This window comes from Cherax quadricarinatus, chromosome 8 (assembly GCF_038502225.1).
Source record: "Cherax quadricarinatus isolate ZL_2023a chromosome 8, ASM3850222v1, whole genome shotgun sequence".
NCBI lineage: Eukaryota > Metazoa > Arthropoda > Malacostraca > Decapoda > Parastacidae > Cherax > Cherax quadricarinatus.
Genome location: NC_091299.1, coordinates 4,991,057 through 5,015,034, shown reverse-complemented (window position 1 = coordinate 5,015,034; position 23,978 = coordinate 4,991,057). Strand labels below are relative to the sequence as shown.

At 40.3% G+C, this 23,978-nt stretch overlaps 1 protein-coding gene across 1 annotated transcript in view; it reads right to left on the bottom strand.

The window, feature by feature from the left end:
* Positions 1–23,728, bottom strand: part of LOC128685185 (insulin-like growth factor 1 receptor) — a 124,740-nt gene extending 101,012 nt beyond the window's left edge. Inside the window, exons 1-2 of the mRNA XM_070082791.1 lie at positions 23,681–23,728; positions 23,358–23,439 (exon numbers count right to left, since the gene is read on the bottom strand). The gene's annotated coding sequence lies outside the window, so the exon portion shown is untranslated. The remainder of the gene's footprint in view (positions 1–23,357; positions 23,440–23,680) is intronic.
* Positions 23,729–23,978: the final 250 nt, after the last annotated feature.

Sequence of the window (23,978 nt, the reverse complement as noted above, 5' to 3'; positions counted from 1 at the left end):
AATGCTTTGGTATAAAGTTTTTTGTACTGTGTGATTGCAAAAGTGGCCTGGTTTTGGATATAATTGTGTACACTGGCAGTAATACATTGCAAGTTACCAGGAAGTTACTGGGTATCTCTGGTGATGTGGTTAGAACAATGATGGAACCATATCTTGGTAAGAGGCATATTTTATATACTGATAACTAGTACACAAGCCCCTTACTCAGTGATTTCTTGTGATGAACATGACAGATGTGTGTGGCACAGTGCATGGAAATTATAAGCATATGCCCAGATTCGACTCAGGCACTCGTAGAGGTGATGTTCAGGTGTTTGCTGTCAATGACATCATGGCATTTTGGTGGCATGACAAACGTGATGTTACATTGTTGACATCAGTTCACCGACACAAAATGGTAGACACTGACAAGTAAAATAGAGACCAATGAACCTATTGAAAATGTGCAGCTGTGATTGACTACAACCTTAATATGCGCTCAGTGGACAAATGTGACATGCAGATTGGGTTTGCTGATTGTGTTCGCAAGAGTTATAAGTGGTACATAAAATTCTTTTTCCATCTTCTTGACATTTCCATGCTGAATGCTTATAATATGTATAAGATGAAGACCAACAACAAACCCAAATATGGTGAATTTTGTTTGTCAGTTATCAGACAAACAATATTCAAGTACCAAGGAACAACACTTGAAATAGACCAGCGCCCACGAAATTATCAACACATGCCATCTCATCTGAGGCCTGGTGATCACTACTCCATACCACTGCCTACTACTTTCAAGAAAAATGCACAGACACACGCATTTTATGTGTGAGGAGTGTAAAACACCACTGTGTATACACCCATGTTTCATAGAATTCCACAAGCTGCAGCAGCTCTAGGAAAGTGTCCAGTGATTGTACATATGTATATTATAGAACAATAGAAATAAAAATTTTTTTATATTGTTTGTTTGTGTAAACAAGTTTTGTAAACAATATAATATGTACTAGTGTTTTTGTTATAATTGTGTTACATTCAATGAATGTATATATGAACACTGCACTATACTTTGGTCTCACAGGCCACGTAAGTTATGTGAAAAAAAATAAAATAGTGAAAAAAACAAGAAACCTTTGAATGCAAGTAAACCAAAGTGGCTAGCTGGTCCACTAGCTAACGCAATGGTCTGGAGTTCTGAGACTCTGATCGCGGGTTCTATCCCCGCCCGTGGTATGATTTGTTTACAATCGTGTCATTACGATTTCATGAGTCACACAAAATTTACCAGGTGAGCAGCATTTGCTACTGTTGCCATACGTGGCTCATTTTCTGCCAATTTTACGCCTCTATATCTCGATAAGTACTGATCGCAAAAATTTTTGGGGGGCCTAAAACAATCAAAAAATTAATCTTAACATTTTGATAAGAAAAACAAATTTTTTTTTTCTAATATTTTTTGACACCAGGAGACACTTCAGGATTTGCAATAGTCAAAGGGTTAATCCGTTCCAGAGAGAGTGACTAAACCCGAATCTGACGAGTACCAAATTAATTTTCCCCAAAAGAAATATCAAATCCAATTAATCCATTCCCGACACCCAAAAGTATTAAAAATAATCATTTTTTTACATGAAATATACATTTCCCTACACAGAAAACAATGAAACATGCAGAAAACAATACTAAAATGACACTTACCTTTATTGAAGACCAACTGATGAGTGATGAGATGGGAGGAGGGGAGAGGATGGAGGTGCACTATTGTTTGGAAGGGGAATCCCCTTCCATAAAGACTTCAGGTACCAAGTCCTTTTCCGGGGTTACTTCTCTTCTTTGTTTTTTAATGCCACTAGGACCAGCCTGAGAGTCACTGGACCCCTGTCACTCAAAAAAGTGTTCCAGAGAGGTCTGTATCAAGCGTTTCTTTAAAACTTCCCTAAAATGGAACACAACATTGTCAGTGTACATGTTGCCAACACGACCTGCAACAACTTTGTTAGGGTGATGCTCATCCACAAATGTTTGCACCTTTGTTCACATTGTACAAGTCTCCTTAATCTCTGAAGAAGGCACTTTCCTCCATCTCTCTTCTTCCTCCCCTGAAGCAATTTCCTGAGCTGTGGTCTGCTGCTGTTGCAGATAAAGCTCTTGCAGCTCTGTAGTGGTTAGCTCTTCATCGTGGTCTTCCACCAACTGTTCCACATCCTCGAAACTCACATCCAACCCCATGGAATTCCCCAATAATAATAATAATAATAATAATCTTTATTTACTACAGGTACATGTACATGGTATACAGGCCTAGCTGACAACAATGACATACTACTATATAGGAATCCTCTTGTTATGCTTAGCATTTCGGACACTTTAGGTCAGTGTCCCAGGATGCGACCCACACCAGTCGACTAACACCCAGATATCCATTTTACTGATGGGGAACATAGACAACAGGTGCAAAGAAACATGCCCAATGATTCTACTCTGGGTGGGAATCGAACCCAGGCCCTTGCTGTGTGAAGTGAGAGCATTAGCCACCTGAGCCCCCCAATACTTTCTACAACAGGCATAGGCTCCTCAGGGTCAGCCCCAAACCTTTCAAAATCCCTCTCTTGTACACATTGTAGTTACAATTTTCTCCAAGCAGAGTTCAAAGTCCTGCAAGTCACTCTCTCATGCAACTGAGGATACTGAAGTGATCTTTCCAGAACTCTCTTAGGGTCAATTCAGTGTCTGAGGTCACTTCAAAGCACTTTTGAAACACTGCTTTGGTGTACAGTTGTTTGAAATTTGAAATGACCTGCTGGTCCATGGGCTGGAGGAGAGGAGTGGTATTAGGGGGAAAGAACTTCACTATGATGAAATAAAACTCCTGCACCATTTGCTCTTCCAAGTCTGGAGGATGAGCAGGAGGCACTCTAGTTCCAATTCATTTTCCAGGAGGTATTTCTTTACACTGGAGCCAAACACGTCATTGAACCAATCAAGAAAAATGTCCCTAGTGACACATGCCTTACTGTTTGCCTTCCACATCACACACAATTTACTCTTGACGACACTGTTTTTCTTGAACACTCTGGGATTTTCAGTGATACACCAGTAAAGGCTTCACTTTGCAATCCCCACTAGCATTACTACAAAACATGAGAGTCAGCCTGTCTTTCAAAGGCTTGTGTCCTGGGAGTGCCTTTTCCTCCAGAGTAATGTAGGTCCCGTTTGGCATTTTCTTTCAAAACAGGCCTGTTTCGTCACAATTGAACACTTATTGGGGTTTGAATTTTTCAGCCCTCTATATACCCCTTAAACTGTGTGTGTGTGTTTGAGTGTCTATAGTATAACCTATTATATTGAGAAAAACAGGCTTGACCCAGCTGCCTCTCAGTCCCTAAGGGTGATCTTCCCTTAGGGCCATTTAAGTGCTATGTCCCCATCAATTCAATTTACAGTGGACCCTCAACCAGTGATGGCATCGATTAACGATAAATCTGACTAGCAATACATTTTAACGCAAAAATTTTGCCTCAACTAGTGCTTAAAAACCCAACCAGCGCTATTCGTTCCGTACCATACGCGTCCACTTTGGCCTGAGTGCGCCTCACTTGTCCCTTGGTGCCAGTGTTTACAAGCCAGCCAGCCACCGCGGTCGCTTCCAAACATACAACAACTGGAACATTTCATATTATCACAGCCTTTGTAGTGATTGCACCTGCAAAATAAGTCACCATGGGCCCCAAGAAAACTTCTAGTGCCAACCCTACAGCAAAAAGGGTGAGAATTACTATGGAGATGAAGAAAGAGATCATTGCTAAGTATGAAAGTGGAGTGCGTGTCTCTGAGCTGGTCAGGTTGTATAATAAACCCCAATCAACCATCGCTACTATTGTGGGTAAGAAAATGGCAATCAAGGAAGCTGTTCTTGCCAAAGGTGCAGCTGCTGCTGCACCACAGTCAGCTGTTGTTGTTGCTGCACCACCATCAGCTGTATTACTCGAAGATGTGGAGAGAGAGTTGTTGGTGTGGCTTAACGTGAAACAATTACCAAGAAACGATTAACCCCGGAGGGTCAGCTTGTATAATAAACCCCAATCAACCATCGCTACTATTGTGGGTAAGAAAACAGCAATCAAGGAAGCTGTTCTTGCCAAAGGTGCAGCTGCTGCTGCACCACAGTCAGCTGTTGTTGTTGCTGCACCACCATCAGCTGTATTACTCGAAGATGTGGAGAGAGTGTTGTTGGTGTGGCTTAACGTGAAACAATTACCAAGAAACGATTATTCCCGGAGGGTTAGCCACCCAGGATAACCCAAGAAAGTCAGTGCATCATCGAGGACTGTCAACTTATTTCCATTGGGGGTCCATAATCTTGTCCCCTAGGATGCGACCCACAACAGTTGACTAACACCCAGGTGAACAGGAAAAAATGCCTGGAACTAGTCCTCATATTGGTGAGGTTAGTGGGGAGGATGTGGAAGAGTTGGTGGAGGAGGACAATGACGAACTAACCACTGATGAGCTGCTAGAGCATCTTCAACAGTAAGAGGCCACACCTGAGGAAACTGCTTCGGAGGAGGGGAGAGAGAAATTGAAGTTGCCTACTTCAAAGATTAAGGAAATGTGTGCAATGTGGCTTAAAGTGCAAACCTTTTTTGATGAAAATCACCCTCACACAGCTATTGCAAGCCGTGCTGGTGACTATTACACTGACAATGTTGTGAAACACTTTAGGATAAAGGAACGAGAGGTACAGGCCTCTATGGACAGATATGTTGTGCGACAGAAGTCCAGTGACTCTGAAGCTTGTCCTAGTGGCATTAAAAGAACAAGGGAAGTAACCCCAGAAAAAGACTTGCTACCTCAAGTGCTAATGGAAGGGGATTCCCCTTCTAAACACTAACAAGATCAATGGTCTCCCCTCCTCCCATCCCATCAATCATCACCAGATCTTCAATAAAGGCAAGTGTCATGTAACTGTGCATGTCTTCTTCAGTTTGTGTGTATTAAAATTAATATTTCATGTGGTAAAAATTTTTTTTTTTAATACTTCGGGGTGTCTTGCACGGATTAATTTGATTTCCATTATTTCTTATGGGGAAAATTAACTTGACTAACGATTATTTCGATTAACGATGAGCTCTCAGGAACGGATTAATATTGCTGGTTGAGGGTCCACTGTAATTAGGTATTCCAGAGTAACTGCTACTTATAAATACATGTTGGGTCCTATAGCCTCATAGCAATAAACAATGGCACATTGACTGTAAATGATGTCAAACGGCTCAGGCTGTGCAGACACATTCAGGACGAATGACTAATACAGAGTTCAGTGACGATCACCGAGCCAATATTTTGACGAAAAAAGTAACTTATTCCAAATATTACGAAATCCGACGACGACGTAATCAGGGGGTCCACTGTATCATTATTGTTTTCCTTATGAAACAATGGAGTGATCTAATGCAGTTTGCTTTATAAACACTCCATTTTCTGTTATAATAAGAGCATGGGAAGGTATGTAGTCAGGAGCAGGAGTGGCTACTGTGGTGGCCCTATAAACCCCAACAACAATGGCCCCTGTGCCACTGCCGCCACCACCACTAGCCACATACGTAATGACATTTTATTCATTCTAGTGTATATATCATGTTTCTGTTATTAATATTGTTTATTATGTGCAGTCAGAATAACAAATTCCCACAACAGACAGCACACTCCACCAATATTCAAAACTCTAAACCTACTCACAATACAAAACATCCATACTTATTACTGCACCTACTATATACATAGAACACTTAACTCTGACATAAACCCTCCCCTCAAACATCTCCTTGCCAACCTCAACAGAACACATGACCATAACACAAGACACAGATCACACTTTGATGTTCTTCATGTCCATCGCACGCTATGCAAAAACTCAATGCACATAAAAGGCCCTAAAATATGGAATTCATTACCTGTGAATATAAAAGAAACACTGTCTGTTTATAAATTCAAATCTCTTCTCAAAATTCACTTACTCACCCACAACTAAATAAATACTGAATAATTGTATCTCATATATGTATCTCATTATTCTAGGTAGTAGGTTGGTAGACAGCAACCACCCAGGGAGGTACTACCGTCCTGCCAAGTGAGTGTAAAACTGAAACCTGTAATTGTTTTACACGATGGTAGGATTGCTGGTGTCTTTTTTTTTCTGTCTCATACACATGCAAGATTTCAGGTACGTCTTGCTACTTCTACTTACACTTAGGTCACACTACACATACATGTACAAGCATACATATACACACCCCTTTGGGTTTTCTTCTATTTTCTTTCTAGTTCTTGTTCTTGTTTATTTCCTCTTACCTCCATGGGGAAGTGGAACAGAATTCTTCCTCCGTAAGCCATGCATGTTGTAAGAGGCGACTAAAATGCCGGGAGCAAGGGGCTAGTAACCCCTTCTCCTGTATATATTACTAAATGTAAAAGGAGAAACTTTCGTTTTTCCTTTTGGGCCACCCCGCCTCGGTGGGATATGGCCGGTGTGTTGAAAGAAAGAAAGATATGTATCTCATTATTGTATTATTGTATCATTATTGTTTTTGTAATACTCATTTGTGCTTGTTATCTGTTTACAATAATGTTTTACCACTGAATACTTCATTGCTTAGTTAATCTTAAGTTAATTTTAAGCCTGCCCATAATGCTATGCATTCAAGTAGCTTTGGCATGCTGCATTTAACTGTATTCTTTTGTACTTCACTGTATCATGTTCAAATTAATAAATAAATAAATAAATAAATATTAGATGAACTGTGATAGATAAGTAAGCCGAAATATATATATACACCTACCATCCGACTTACAACCTGCTCGACATACGTCCACTCGACTTACGACCGTGCATCTGGCAGCTGGGCTGGGCCAGCTGATGCACACCACTGTACAATATTTGATACTCCCGGCAGCAATGCGTCATGCAGGCAGCATCAGTTTGAGTAACCCTGTCCTATCAGCAGCATCATACTGCATTAACTGTACTAACTGGACAGTAAATTTCACCATGGCCCCTAAGATGAAGTCTGAATCTTGCATTGGAGATTGTGGCAAGAAAGACTCTTACTCTTGAACTCTCTATTTGTTTTCACTGTTGCACATAAACCTGTCTGTATCTGTCTGCCTATATATCTGTGTATCTCTGTGTGTCTGTTTATCTGTGTCTACCTGTGTGTGTCTTTCTGTCAACCTGTGTCTGTGTCTACCTGAGTGTCTGTCTGTCTACCTGTGTCTGTCTTTCTGTCTGCTTGTCTATCTCAGCGCCACTCATTAAGAGTGTAATTGGTCTTGAAGATGCCATATTAATAATGATAATAATACAATAATAATCACTGAGGTGCATTAAATGTGTATAAAACGTTGATACAGACATTTTGCTTAATCCATCTATGATTTCTTTTTCAAAATTATATAATAAACATGCTACATAACATATAAACATATAAATTAAAAATTTTTTTTTTTATCACACTGGCCGATTCCCACCAAGGCAGGGTGGCCCGAAAAAGAAAAACTTTCACCATCATTCACTCCATCACTGTCTTGCCAGAAGGGTGCTTTACACTACAGTTTTTAAACTACAACATTAACACCCCTCCTTCAGAGTGCAGGCACTGTACTTCCCATCTCCAGGACTCAAGTCCGGCCTGCCGGTTTCCCTGAACCCCTTCATAAATGTTACTTTGCTCACACTCCAACAGCACGTCAAGTATTAAAAACCATTCGTCTCCATTCACTCCTATCAAACACGCTCACGCATACCTGCTGGAAGTCCAAGCCCCTCGCACACAAAACCTCCTTTACCCCCTCCCTCCAACCTTTCCTAGGCCGACCCCTACCCCGCCTTCCTTCCACTACAGACTGATACACTCTTGAAGTCATTCTGTTTCGCTCCATTCTCTCTACATGTCCGAACCACCTCAACAACCCTTCCTCAGCCCTCTGGGCAACAGTTTTGGTAATCCCGCACCTCCTCCTAACTTCCAAACTACGATTTCTCTGCATTATATTCACACCACACATTGCCCTCAGACATGACATCTCCACTGCCTCCAGCCTTCTCGCTGCAACATTCATCACCCATGCTTCACACCCATATAAGAGCATTGGTAAAACTATACTCTCATACATTCCCCTCTTTGCCTCCAAGGACAAAGTTCTTTGTCTCCACAGACTCCTAAGTGCACCACTCACTCTTTTTCCCTCATCAATTCTATGATTCACCTCATCTTTCATAGACCCATCCGCTGACACGTCCACTCCCAAATATCTGAATACATTCACCTCCTCCATACACTCTCCCTCCAATCTGATATTCAATCTTTCATCACCTAATCTTTTTGTTATCCTCATAAACTTACTCTTTCCTGTATTCACCTTTAATTTTCTTCTTTTGCACACCCTACCAAATTCATCTACCAATCTCTGCACCTTCTCTTCAAAATCTCCCAAGAGCACAATGTCATCAGCAAAGAGCAGCTGTGACAACTCCCACTTTGTGTGTGATTCTTTATCTTTTAACTCCACGCCTCTTGCCAAGACCCTCGCATTTACTTCTCTTACAACCCCATCTATAAATATATTAAACAACCACGGTGACATCACACATCCTTGTCTAAGGCCTACTTTTACTGGGAAATAATTTCCCTCTTTCCTACATACTCTAACTTGAGCCTCACTATCCTCGTAAAAACTCTTCACTGCTTTCAGTAACCTACCTCCTACACCATACACTTGCAACATTTGCCACATTGCCCCCCTATCCACCCTGTCATACGCCTTTTCCAAATCCATAAATGCCACAAAGACCTCTTTAGCCTTATCTAAATACTGTTCACTTATATGTTTCACTGTAAACACCTGGTCCGCACATCCCCTACCTTTCCTAAAGCCTCCTTGTTCATCTGCTATCCTATTCTCCATCTTACTCTTAATTCTTTCAATAATAATTCTACCATACACTTTACCAGGTATACTCAACAGACTTATCCCCCTATAATTTTTGCAATCTCTTTTGTCCCCTTTGCCTTTATACAAAGGAACTATGCATGCTCTCTGCCAATCCCTAGGTACCTTACCCTCTTCCATACATTTATTAAATAATTGCACCAACCACTCCAAAACTATATCCCCACCTGCTTTTAACATTTCTATCTTTATCCCATCAATCCCGGCTGCCTTACCCCCTTTCATTTTACCAACTGCCTCACGAACTTCCCCCACACTCAACTCCTACAAGATGTCAGTCCTCCTTGCCCTATACACAAAATCACAGCTTCCCTATCTTCATCAACATTTAACAATTCCTCAAAATATTCCCTCCATCTTCCCAATACCTCTAACTCTCCATTTAATAACTCTCCTCTCCTATTTTTAACTGACAAATCCATTTGTTCTCTAGGCTTCCTTAACTTGTTAATCTCACTCCAAAACTTTTTCTTATTTTCAACAAAATTTGTTGATAACATCTCGCCCACTCTCTCATTTGCTCTCTTTTTACATTGCTTCACCACACTCTTAACCTCTCTCTTTTTCTCCATATACTCTTCCCTCCTTGCATCGTTTCTACTTTGTAAAAACTTCTCATATGCTAACTTTTTCTCCCTTACTACTCTCTTTACATCATCATTCCACCAATCGCTCCTCTTCCCTCCCGCACCCACTTTCCTGTAACCACAAACTTCTGCTGAACACTATAACATTACATTTTTAAAACTACCCCATACCTCTTCAACCCCACTGCCTATGCTCTCATTAGCCCATCTATCCTCCAATAGCTGTTTATATCTTACCCTAACTGCCTCCTCTTTTAGTTTATAAACCTTCACCTCTCTCTTCCCTGATGCTTCTATTCTCCTTGTATCCCATCTACCTTTTACTCTCAGTGTAGCTACAACTAGAAAGTGATCTGACATATCTGTGGCCCCTCTATAAACATGTACATCCTGAAGTCTACTCAACAGTCTTTTATCTACCAATACATAATCCAACAAACATTTCGCCCTACATCATATCTTGTATACTTATTTATCCTCTTTTTCTTAAAATATGTATTACCTATAACTAAACCCCTTTCTATACAAAGTTCAATCAAAGGGCTCCCATTATCATTTACACCTGGCACCCCAAACTTACCTACCACACCCTCTCTAAAAGTTTCTCCTACTTTAGCATTCAGGTCCCCTACCACAATTACTCTCACTTGGTTCAAAGGCTCCTATACATTCACTTAACATCTCCCAAAATCTCTCTCTCTCCTCTGCATTCCTCTCTTCTCCAGGTGCATACACGCTTATTATGACCCACTTTTCGCATCCAACCTTTACTTTAATCCACATAATTCTTGAATTTACACATTCATATTCTCTTTTCTCCTTCCATAACTGATCCTTCAACATTACTGCTACCCCTTCCTTTGCTCTAACTCTCTCAGATACTCCAGATTTAATTCAATTTATTTCCCCCCACCGAAACTCCCCTACCCTCTTCAGCTTTGTTTCGCTTAGGGCCAGGACATCCAACTTCTTTTCATTCATAACATCATGAATCATCTGTTTCTTGTCATCTATACTACATCCACACACATTCAAGCATCCCAGTTTTATAAATTTTTTTTCTTCTCTTTTTTAGTAAATGTCTACAGGAGAAGGGGTTACTAGCCCATTGCTTCCGGCAATTTAGTCGCCTCATACGACACGCATGGCTTACGGAGGAAAGATTCTTTTCCACTTCCCCATGGACAATAGAAGAAATAAAGAAGAAGAGCTATTTAGAAAAAGGAGAAAAACCTAGATGTATGAATATATATATGCATGTGCGTGTCTGTGAAGTGTGACCAAAGTGTAAGTAGGAGTAGCAAGATATCCCTGTTATCTAGCGTGTGTTGAGAATTTTGGCCTTACCTGCTGTGTTTATTATAACTATATATAATGAACACTTAGCTGATAAATGACAGCAAATCGTCTACACAGCCGCCCCTGCAGACGAGGTCTAGAAGCTGTCGAAACCATCACAACAGTGGGCTGTCAAGAGATACAATTTGTAAGTATAAATTACCCCTAGGGGGTGTTATGTCAGCATATTTCATTCTATGATGGCTGACGAAATACCTACTTGTTTGGACTCAAAAGTCCACACCTTACTGCCGATTATAGGTTGATTACAAACTCCTTGTGACTCAAGAATTGCGCAATCCCCCGATCTACAAGAAATTCGTAACATACCTTGCTCTTTGTAACGTGAGCTATGGTGTTCTCAACACCTTCGACAGATATCGGTGACTTGATAGAAGCTGAAGTGTCCTTGGATGTCCACGTCTTCCATTGTCTAGGAAACGCACACTGGTACACTATGTTCCACAAGATTTGTCTTTATTGTTCACAATGTATCACAAGAGAAGCTGATCACACTTCTCTTAAGTGTTTTGTGAGACACTTTGTCCACACTAACGCACAGATCAGTGTTCTTTACTAGTTATCCTGGCGTCAGTGTCACTCTCACTAGAGTCAAAGATAGTCTGCCAGACGCCACAGCGCTCCATGCCGTCACTGCCCCCAGCACAAAAAAAAAAAACGCTGACCTAGTACCTTGCATCCTTGTCACCTCCTCGATGAAGCAAAGCAGAATGTTTGTTTCTTGCTGTCTTAATCATAGACAACAATGTACACTATCTTTACTATGGTAATAAAGTGGGAGCAGGATTTTCCTTAATTGTCCTGCTAAAGTAAGAATGTATTGTCTCTTATAAAAATACACTTTGCAACACCGCTGCAAGGAGCAGAGGTCACTTGACTACGTGGCATAGCATCTGTGATCAATTACTCACTCTAGCAGTAAACAAGACGCTCGCCCCCTGAGTGGCCCCCCAGGGCTGAGAGGGCTTGGCCCCTCAGGGCTGAAAGGGCTGAAGGGGGCTGATACCCCCTCCTGGAGAAAATTTCTCCACAGCGTGTTTATGAGACAGGAAAAGAAACCAGCAATCCTACCATCATGTAAAATAGTTACAGGTTTCTGTTTCAGTCATCTGGCAGGACGGTAGTACTTCCCTGGGTGGTTGCTGTCTACCAACCTACTACATTTACATTTACCTAACAATAATAACATCACACTTACCTTTACTGAAGACATGGTGATGTACAGAGATGAGATGATGGGAGAGGATAGAGGAGTGTACAATTGTTTGGAAGGGAAATCCCCTTCCATAAAGACTTCAGGTACCAAGTCCTTATACTGGGTTACTTTCCTCCTTTGTTTTTTAATGCCACTAGGACGAGCTTGAGCGTCACTGAACCCCCGTCGCTCAACAAAGTGTTTCAGAGAGGTATGTCTCTGGCGTATGTTAGGAATTGTGTTGGGAGACAGGACAAGATAGTCCTTCAAAATGACACTAATATCAGCTCTACAGCTTATTTATCTAGCACAATTCATCAAATATAACATAATACAGTGGACCCTCGACCAGCGATGGCATCGATTAACGATAAATCTGACTAGCGATACATTTTATCGCAAAAATTTTGCCTCGATTAGCGCTAAAAAACTCGACCAACACTATTCGTTCCGTCTGAAACGCGTCCACTTCTGGCCAGTGTTTACAAGCCAGCCAGCCACCGCGGTCGCTTCCAAGCATACAGTCGGAACATTTCATATTATCACAGCCTTTTTAGTGATTGCACTTGCAAAATAAGTCACCATGGGCCCCAAGAAAGCTTCTAGTGCCAACCCTACAGCAAAAAGGGTGAGAATTACTATGGATATGAAGAAAGAGATCATTGCTAAGTATGAAAGTGGAGTGCATGTCACCGAGCTGGCCAGGCTGTACACAAAACCCCAATCAACCATCGCTACTATTGAGGCCAAGAAAACGGCAATCAAGGAAGCTGTTCTTGCCAAAGGTGCAACTATGTTTTCGAAACTGAGATCGGAAGTGATAGAAGATGTTGAGAGACTGTTATTGGTATGGATAAACGAAAAACAGATAGCATCTCTCAAGCGATCATATGTGAAAAGGCTAGGAAGTTGCATGACGATTTAATTAGAAAAATGCCAGCAACTAGTGGTGATGTGAGTGAATTTAAGGCCAGCAAAGGTTGGTTTGAGAGATTTAAGAATCGTAGTGGCATACATAGTGTGATAAGGCATGGTGAGGCTGCCAGTTTGGACCAAAAAGCAGCTGAAAAATATGTGCAGGAATTCAAGGAGTACATAGACAGTGAAGGACTGAAACCTGAACAAGTGTTTAATGGTGACACTGACAATGTTGTGAAACACTTTAGGAATGTCATAAAGGAACGGGAGGTACAGGCCTCTATGGGCAGATATGTTGTGCGACAGAGGTCCAGTGACTCTCAAGCTGGTCCTAGTGGCATTAAAAGAAGAAGGGAAGTAACCCCGAAAAAGGACTTGCCACCTCAAGTCCTAATGGAAGGGGATTCCCCTTCTAAACACTAAGACCATCAACACACTCCCCTCTTCCCATCCCATCAATCATCACCAGATCTTCAATAAAGGTAAGTGTCATGTAACTGTGCATGTCTTCTTCAGTTTGTGTGTATTAAAATTAATATTTCATGTGTTAAAAATTTTTTTTCACTACTTTTGGGTGTCTTGCACGGATTAATTTGATTTCCATTATTTCTTATGGGGAAAATTAACTTGACTAACGATTATTTTGACTAACGATGAGCTCTCAGGAACGGATTAATAGCGTTAGTCGAGGGTCCACTGTAAATAACATTATTAATAACATAGAAACATGATACAGTGGAACCTCAAAAATCGAACTTAATCCGTTCCAGGAGCTAGTTCTAAATTCGAAAAGTCTGAAATTCGAAGCAATATTTCCCATAAGAAATAATGGAAATACAATTAATCCGTTCCAGAAACCCAAAAATATTCACAAAAAAAAATACATTTTATAGAGATTAATTACAGTTTTACATACACACAACAAATGCTATATTCTTTAATTATGTATAGTAATATAAAATAACATTTTTACTTACCTTTATTGAAGATTGGTGATGGCATCTGGAAGATAGGGAGGAGGAGAGAGGGAGTTGGGGTTATTGTTTGGAAGGAGAATCTCCCTCCATGAGGACTTCCGGTATCAAAGCCCTCTCTGGGGTTGCTTCCCTTCTCTGTATTTTAATGCCACTAGGACCAGCTTGAGAGTCATTGGACCCGTCTCACAAAATAACTGTCTACAGTCCTCTGTTTCTGTCTCACGAAATAACTGTCCACAATCGTCTGTCTCACAAAATAACTGTCCACAGTCATCTGTTTGTCTCACAAAATAACTGTCCACAGTCGTCTGTTTCTGTCTCACAAAATAACTGTCCACATTCCTCTGTACATCCTGGCAAGCTCAACAAGTCTCACTCCAATCTCAAATTCTGTATTATTTCCTTCTTCTCATCTATGGTGTTTCTCACTTTCTTTACCACAGGGGTACTGCTAGCAAGTTTCTTTGGGCCCATGGCAGCTTATTTCACAGCCCAACAAGCACTAAACACAATTAAATAATCGTAAAATATGTGAATGAGATCGCAGGTTAGTGTTCACTCAAGCATAAACAAAGCTAGACTGCTCACGGCGCCTACGTGGGGATGCAAACAGAGTGGGCCAGCGGACAGGTCCCGTACCCGGCGGTCCAAAAATAGGGGCGCGTTCGATAATAGGGACACAGTTTGTCCGAAAAAATGGTTTTATTTTCTAAATGTTCGATATGTGATACATTCGATTTTTGAGGTTCCACTGTATATCTTCTAGAATGAATAAAATATGGCATTAACCCTTTGACTGTCGCAACCCCCAATCCTGAGGTGTCTCCTGGTGTCGCAAAATTTAAAAAAAAAAAAAAAAAAAAAAATTTCTTATGAAATGATAGAGAATCTTTTCCCGATTGTAATGACACCAAAAAAACAAAATTTGATGAAAAACTGACGGAATTATGCTCTTGCAAAGTTAGCGACCTCAGCGCTGTTTACAAATCGACGATTTCGCCCACTTTGAGCACTATTTTCGGCTAATTCCATTGTTTCAGTCGCCCAAACTCATAGCTATTTCTTTAGAGCTCCATTTTTTCTATCGATTGAGTTCAAGAAACTTCCCATTTACCGATTTCAACTACCTAATACTGTGGTCAGAAATTTGCAATTTGGCCAATTTCACGAAAACTAAACAATATGACAATTTCAAAATAAGGTCCAGAATGAACAATGCAGACATTCCTGGCTCTAAAATGACATTTTCTTTGTTCATCAGTCATGTCTCCAGGCCCCTCTGATATTACTCTTGCTTTCTATTTTGAATTTTTATTCAAACAAAAAATAGAAGACTTACTATTATGCAGACTACTGCAATACTCTAATAATTGTATAAATAACATCAACCCATTCATGACTGCATATTAGAATGGCTAGTTGGATATTTATTGGACAATGGCATCATTTGTTTACTTTTGAACATTGGCAAAAATCAAACATTTCCCCTACTTTCAGCTCCATTTCTAGGTTCTTTTTATAGTAAAATCAATCAAAATCACCTCTATTTCTATAATATAGTTTCCATTCTATCAAAAAACGACCAAGAAAACAAGAATACAACCACAAATACTATACGAAAATAGACCACAAATTCGGCATTTTAATTAAAAAAACGGTCGGAGTTTTTTTTTTTCTCATTATGCACTGCGTGCTCCAGGATTTTTTTTATATGGTGCACACTGACCACACAGACCCATTCTCTCACATGTGGGCCTACCAGCTTTCTCCTGCTTGATTTGAAGCCGCTAGAATTTATGAGCATATATACGTCAAACACGGTACCTCGTAAGACGTATATATACGGCAGCGACAGTCAAAGGGTTAAGAATGTCACGTGTGGTGGTGTGTTGTTTGTTGTTGGGTGTATAAGGGCCACTGAAAGATAAGCCTTACATAGTGGTGGTGAAAGCAGCACCACAGGCGGCGGTGTTAATCAGTAGCCCTATATACCTCCAACAATGTAGGAGCAAGTTTCATGTTGTCCTTTTTCTATCAATTAATTGCTCAACTTCCTTGCTAAACTGTTAATGCAACACTATCACTGGCTGGTGCTATAGCCTTTATCGACTCCTGCTGCTTTAGAATCGTACATATTGAATAATCACTGAAAAAGGCACATTCTCCCCTCTCTCTCAGCCATTTACAAAGGGCTGGCTGGCACTAGAAACTATCTTTGGACCCATGGTGGCTTATTTAGCAGTTACAAGCACTAAAAAGAATGGAATACAGTGGTCCCTCGCTTTTCGTAGTTCTCGGCAATCGTAAATTTCGCCAATCATAGGGATATTTTCGTATAAACATGGACTCTCTTTTCATAGGTTGACTTGCGAATAGTAGTTCGTCCGGGACGCATATGCACGGTGTAAGCTGGGGCGGCCTCCCTACCCAGCCAGTCTGGCATTGTTTACCAGTGAGTGAAGGTCTCCTCAAGTGCTACTACGAAATATTTCATAATATTCCACTCATTTTAGTGCTTGCAAGTACTAAATAAGCTACCATGGCTCAAAAGAAAGCTCCTAGTGCCAAGCCTGTGGTAAACAAGGTGAGAAATATGTACAGTGACAAAATCTTGGGCCATTTTAGGGAAATGTTAAAGAGACGCCAGAAACAGAGCTTTCTCCACAGTTACTTTGCGAGACAGGACTAGAGTGACTCTCAAGGTGGTCCAAGTGGCATTAAGAAACAGAGAAGAGAAGCAACCCTAGAGAAGCAATTGGTACCTGAGGTGTTGCTGGAAGGGGATTCCCCTTCCAAACTGTAAACAATTCAATCTCTCTCCTCCAGTCTCCCATACACTAAGAAGAATCTCCAATAAAGGTATGTGTTACGCTGTTAATGTTTCATTCATCATTTCCCATTGTATTGTTTATGTACTACATGTATATTTCATGTAAAAAATTTTTTTGTTTTAATACTTCTGGGTGTCAGGAACGGATTAATTGTATTACATTATTTCTTATGGGGAAAATTGATTCGCAAATAGTAAATTTCATTTACAGTAATGGCTCCAGGAATGGATTAATTACGAAAAACGAGGGACCACTGTATTACAAAATGTATCATATGAATCCGTGGGATCCTCCTTACTGGCTGGTAAAAAATGGCACACTGGCTGTACATGGAGTGTCGGTGAGCCAATATTTTGACGAAAAAATGTTACTTATTCCGAATATTACTTATTCTGATGATGACGACTTAACCCTTTCAGGGTCCAGAGGCAAAATTTCAAGGGGTGCCCCAGTGTTCAAGAAAAAAAAAAACCCTTACAGAATCAAAGATAATATTTTTGTGAAGGTAATAAAGCAAAACAAAAATTCTGAGATATAGAGGCAGGAAGTTGACCCAAAATGACCGGGTGGCAGCAACATCAGCGACTTCCGCAAAATCGCATTTCTTTATTTTACGTTTTTTTATACTTTTTTCTTTTCTAATTTTTTTTCTTTTTCTAGTAACATTTGTAGCCTGTGAGACCAATACTATATATAATGTATATATATACAATCACTGTATTGAACACAATAACCACACTAAAGTTATTATAATATTGTTTACCAGCATTGTTTACAACAATAAACATGCACAAATGTTGTATAATACTAATGTTCTCACCTATGGAATTTGTGCATGGTGCTCAACAACAATAAACCATCTCAGACCATTAATAACCCAACAAAAGGCTGCAGTCAGAATGATAAATTCCCACTACAGGCAGCACACTCCAATATTCAAACCCCTAAACCTACTCACCATACAAAACATCCATACTTATTACTGCACCTACTACATACATAGAACACTAAACTCTGACATAAACCCTCCCCTCAAACGTCTCCTTACCAACCTTAACAGAACACATGACCATAACACAAGACACAGATCACTCTTTGATGTTCCTCGTGTCCATCTCACGCTATGCAAAAACTCAATGCACATAAAAGGCCCTAAAATCTGGAATTCATTGCCTGTAAATATATAAGAAACACTGTCTGTTTATAAATTCAAGTCTCTTCTCAAAAATCACTTACTCACCCACAACCAAATAATTACTGAATAATTGTATCTTAAAAATTGTATCTCATAAATGTTTCTCATAATTGTATCTCATAGATGTTTAACCTGATACCCAATCAAACTTTGTTATTTTTCAATTACATTACCTAACAGAATACTCCATTCTACTGAATGCACAGAAATACAGTAAATGACCATATGACCTGTCTTTGTAATACTCATTTGTGCTTAATTGTTATCTGATTACAATTATGTTTTACCACTGAATATATCACTGCTTAGTTAATCTTAAGTTAATTTTAAGCCTGCCCATAATGCTCTGCATACAAGGGGCTTTGGCATGTTGCACTTAACTGTATTCATTTGTACTACTCTATCATGTTCAAATTAATAAATAAACAAATAAATAAATAAATATATTTACATATGTACAGTCACTGGACATGTTTCTAGAATTGCTGCAGCCTGTGGAAATTCTTGAAACAAGGTATCATGCACAGAGGTACCTTACATTCCTTGCACATCAAATGAGTGTCTTTGCATCTTTGTTCCCGTCGTTTTGTTTGTGCACAGACAACACATCTCTTCTGAGCAAATTTCTTCTTAGTTGCAGGAACCTGTACTATGAAGTGATCACCTTCCCTCCTCAAATGCTTGGGTATTTCCTGAAGAGTTCGAGGATGGTTTTGTATAGGTGTTGTTGTTACCTGGTTCTTCATTGTGAGTTGTCTGACAACAGACAAACAAAATTCACCATACGGTGGTCTGTTGCTGGTCTTTATTTGGTACATATTATATGCATTGAGCACTGAAATGTCCACGAGATGGAAAAGTTTCATGTACCACTTGTAACTCTTACGAACACAATCGACAAAGCCAATCTGCATGTCACATTTGTCAACCAAATATGCATGTTTTGTGTATAATCAATCACTGTTACTAGTTTTTGAATACGTTCATTAGTCACTATCAACTTTGCCACTGTCTTTCATTTTATTAAGGTGAATGGTTGTCAACACTGTGACATCTCATTTGTCGTGCCACCGTAATGCCATGATATCATTGGCAATAAACACCTGCACCTCACCAGCATGAGTGCCTGCATTGAACCTGGGCATATGCTTACGATTAGAATGCACTGTGCCACACATATCTGTCATCTTCACTCGCAAGAAATCAGTGAGTAAAGGGCTTGTGTACCAGTTATCAGTATATAATGTATGCCCCTTACCAAGATAAGGTGCCATCATGTTTCTCACTATGTCACCTGAGATACCCAATAACATCCTGGTATCTTTCAATGTTTTACTTCCCATTTTTTTTTTTTTCAACAAGTTGGCCGTCTCCCACCGAGGCAGGGTGACCCAAAAAAGAAAGAAAATCCCCAAAAAGAAAATACTTTCATCATCATTCAACACTTTCACCACACTCACACATTATCACTGTTTTTGCAGAGATGCTCAGAATACAACAGTTTAGAAGCATACACATATAAAGATACACAACATATCCCTCCAAACTGCCAATATCCCAAACCCCTCCTTTAAAGTGCAGGCATTGTACTTCTCATTTCCAGGACTCAAGTCCGACTATACAATAATATCCAATACCAGGCCACTGTCACAGTCACAGAGTACAAACAGTTTTATATCAAAGCATATCCTCTTGCTCGGTATATACTGCTTGAACGACAGTCTACCTTTGAACAAAATCAAAGACTCGTCAATTACAAGATTCTTGAATGGATAAAACTACATGTTGAACTTTTGTTTCAGATACATAAAAACATTTCTAATCTTGTATAACCTGTCACTTCTGTCAGGCTTGGTTTTGTCAGAGAGGTGCAACATACGTAACAGTAACATAAACCTGTTCACTGAGATTTCACTGAAGACCGGGGTACAAATTAGCCGATCTGTGGACCAGTATGATTTTATAGTGCTTATAGACATGAGGCATAAGCATTATTGTTGCAAAAAGCAAATACATTTCAGCTAAAGTTGTCTCTTTCCACTGGTGAAGTCTTGACTGTGGTGATATGATTGCATTTACCATGGTGTACTCAAAATACTTGTTACTTTCCCTTACAATAATTTCCATTAAGGGCTGGTCAAAGAATAGTTCAAAGAATTCCAGGTCATTTGCAGTATATCCAAAGGAACAAGCTGGGAGGATTCCACTTTGAGAGTCATCAAACTAATGGGGATTGGGAACAAAACTGGGATTTTGCTGTCAATCCCAGATGTGGTTTGCTGGTGGATACTGGACATCATAAGCTGGTTGTAGTTGTAGTTGTGGTGTGGTGGTGGACGACGCTCCGCTTTGTCCTTGAGCTGAGGAGTCAGAGGCGTGGGTCCCAGCCTGGGCTGGCGAGTCATGCATGGCCGTGGCACTACCACCACCACTACCAATACCACCACCTACTGATGCCTGTGGTCTATCCATGCCAAGTGTAGCCACATCATCCTCACTTTCACTGTCTATTCCTGGTGTAGGGCCACAGGATGTACTCCGGGATGTAATCCGTCCCCTGGGCACTGCATAGGGAACACTACCCAAGTGCACGCGGCGGCGTATATACCGATGCTTCACTGGTGAATGTGATTCATCACTATCACTACTCAGATGATCATCAAGAGCAAGAAAATCAGTCCACATTGGTATCATCATCCTTACTGAAGTTTGAGGCCTGGCCACGCGAAAATATTAGTTTTCTCTTGTGATGAGGTACAACTGAACGTGACTGAGATGTGCCCACACCAGAGGTAGAAGGTTCAGGATCGTCTGGATTTTCTGCACTATTTTTGATATCCTGGTCATTGCTTTCGGTCACTAATCAATCAAAGCCATAGAATTCTTCTTCTTTTCCACTTCCATCAGTTAGGAAAAGGAGTCCCAATTCGCCTCGGAGTGAAAGCTGCCTTGCAGTGAGGCATGGTGAACAAAGATTACTGAGGCAGCACTCCCACAATGCCATGCAGGTGCCTAGAATTTTTGTTTATTTATTTATTTATTTAATAATTTGAGCACGCACACACACCACGCAGACCTGTTCTCTCAGATGTAGGCCTGCCAGCCTTCTCTAGCTAAATTTGACGCCACTAGAATTTTGGTGTAGATCTACTGTTTGGACCCTCAACATAAAGCCGTAGATCTATGGCAAGGACCCTGAAGGGGTTAATCCTGGGGTCCACTGTACTCAGATATGGAAAACTTGAGAAAACTAAAACTACATCAGGGTATATGACAAATTCTAACCATACAATAGAGTGGAGTTAAAAGATAAAGAATCACACACAAAGTGGGAGTTGTCACAGCTGCTGTTTGCTGATGACACTGTGCTCTTGGGAGATTCTGAAGAGAAGTTGCAGAGATTGGTGGATGAATTTGGTAGGGTGTGCAAAAGAAGAAAATTAATGAGGTGAATCATAGAATTGATGAGGGAAAAAGAGTGAGTGGTGCACTTAGGAGTCTGTGGAGACAAAGAACTTTGTCCTTGGAGGCAAAGAGGGGAATGTATGAGAGTATAGTTTTACCAACGCTCTTATATGGGTGTGAAGCGTGGGTGATGAATGTTGCAGCGAGGAGAAGGCTGGAGGCAGTGGAGATGTCATGTCTGAGGGCAATGTGTGGTGTGAATATAATGCAGAGAATTCGTAGTTTGGAAGTTAGGAGGAGGTGCGGGATTACCAAAACTGTTGTCCAGAGGGCTGAGGAAGGGTTGTTGAGGTGGTTCGGACATGTAGAGAGAATGGAGCGAAACAGAATGACTTCAAGAGTGTATCAGTCTGTAGTGGAAGGAAGGCGGGGTAGGGGTCGGCCTAGGAAGGGTTGGAGGGAGGGGGTAAAGGAGGTTTTGTGTGCGAGGGGCTTGGACTTCCAGCAGGCATGCGTGAGCGTGTTTGATAGGAGTGAATGGAGACAAATGGTTTTTAATACTTGACGTGCTGTTGGAGTGTGAGCAAAGTAACATTTATGAAGGGATTCAGGGAAACCGGCAGGCCGGACTTGAGTCCTGGAGATGGGAAGTACAGTGCCTGCACTCTGAAGGAGGGGTGTTAATGTTGCAGTTTAAAAACTGTAGTGTAAAGCACCCTTCTGGCAAGACAGTGATGGAGTGAATGATGGTGAAAGTTTTTCTTTTTCGGGCCACCCTGCCTTGGTGGGAATCGGCCGGTGTGATAATATAATAAAAAAAAACAATAGAGTGAAAAAGTAATGTGAAGGACCTGGGAGTGATAATGTCAGAGGACCTCGCCTTCAAAGACCACAACAATACTACATCTGCTTGGAAAATGGTAGGATGGATAATGAGAACCTTCAAAACTAGGGATGATGATTCTCTTCAAATTGCTTGTTCTCCCTAGGCTGGAATACTGCTATACACTAACTGCCCCCTTCAAGGCAGGCATAACTGCTGACCTGGAGTGTACAAAGAACTTTCACGGCACACACAAATATGATAAGGCACCTAAATTACTGGGAACAGTTGAAGGCCCTTGATTTTTATTCCCTGGAATGCAGGCGAGAGAGATACATGTTCATATACACTTGGAAAATCCTAGAGGGATTAGTACCAAACTTGCACTTGAAAATTACTCCCTATGAAAGCAAAAGACTTGGCAGGAGATGCTACATTCCCCCAATGAAAAGCAGTTGCACCAAGAGTACACTGAGAGACAACACAATAAGTGTACAGTGTCCAAGACAGTTCAACTGCCTCCTAGCATACACAAGAGGGATTACCAATAGACCCCTGGCTATCTTCAAGAAGGCACTAGACAGGCACCTAAAGTCAGTACCTGACCAGCCGGGTTGTGGTTCATACGTCAGTCTGCATGTGGCCAGTAGTAACAGCCTGGTTGATCAGACCCTGATCCACCATGAGGCCTGGTCTCGGACTGTTCCACGGGGGCACTGACCCCCAAAACCCTCTCCACGTATCCAGACATCAATAATATAGATCTACACGGAAGACACTGAAAGGGTAAGGATGATAATTTTTAACCAGGTGGACTGGTAAGCTAGCAAATCTTGGTCAAATGACCAAAAGTTTCACTGAGCTGGTAATCACATGACAAAAGCCAATGGCAGGAGACACTTTCCTATTTCCCCCCTAATCATCTCAGAAAGATGACCTTATTACTTTCATGTGAATAATGTACCAGCAACAAAAATTCTTTTTTCACAAAATTGTGATTAAGATGCATGAAAAATTCCTGAAAAGAAAATATATAATAAAAAAAAAATTAACTAATGAAAAATAATGCTTACCACCTGGAAATACTGTAGTGATGTTAGAAAAATCAGTGAAGACGGATGGATTCCCATTGTGAAAATTAGATAATTCGGTATCCTGTGAGATATACACCAAAATATATTATTATTACTAACTAAATTGGAATATTTCAGCAATATATTTTAGGACAAAATTTTGTTAAATAATCTTCTTAGAAATATTCAAATTTTATGACACATTTTTCCATTAAGAAAATATAGTTAACATTCAGTTGACCAAAAAAGTAGTAACAAGCAATAGTATTACTGGGTAATAATAATTTGATTTGATCTGATGATAAAAGAACTATAAAACAAACCTGATGATGCAATTTTGGATCACTACGTTTTTGTCTGTAGGAACGACGCCTGAAAGAAGAAAACACCACCAATTAAGAATACTATTTAATTGCCCCTTTAGCAATTGTAATAAAGTGGTTGAATATACCAGTAATATGTAAAGTGGTTGAATATACCAGTAGTATGTAAAGTGGTTGAATATACCAGTACTATGTAAAGTGGTTGAATATACCAGCAGTATGTAAAGTGGTTGAATATACCAGCAGTATTTATTTATTTATTTATATCTTTGCAAATAGTACATTGAGATTATGTATT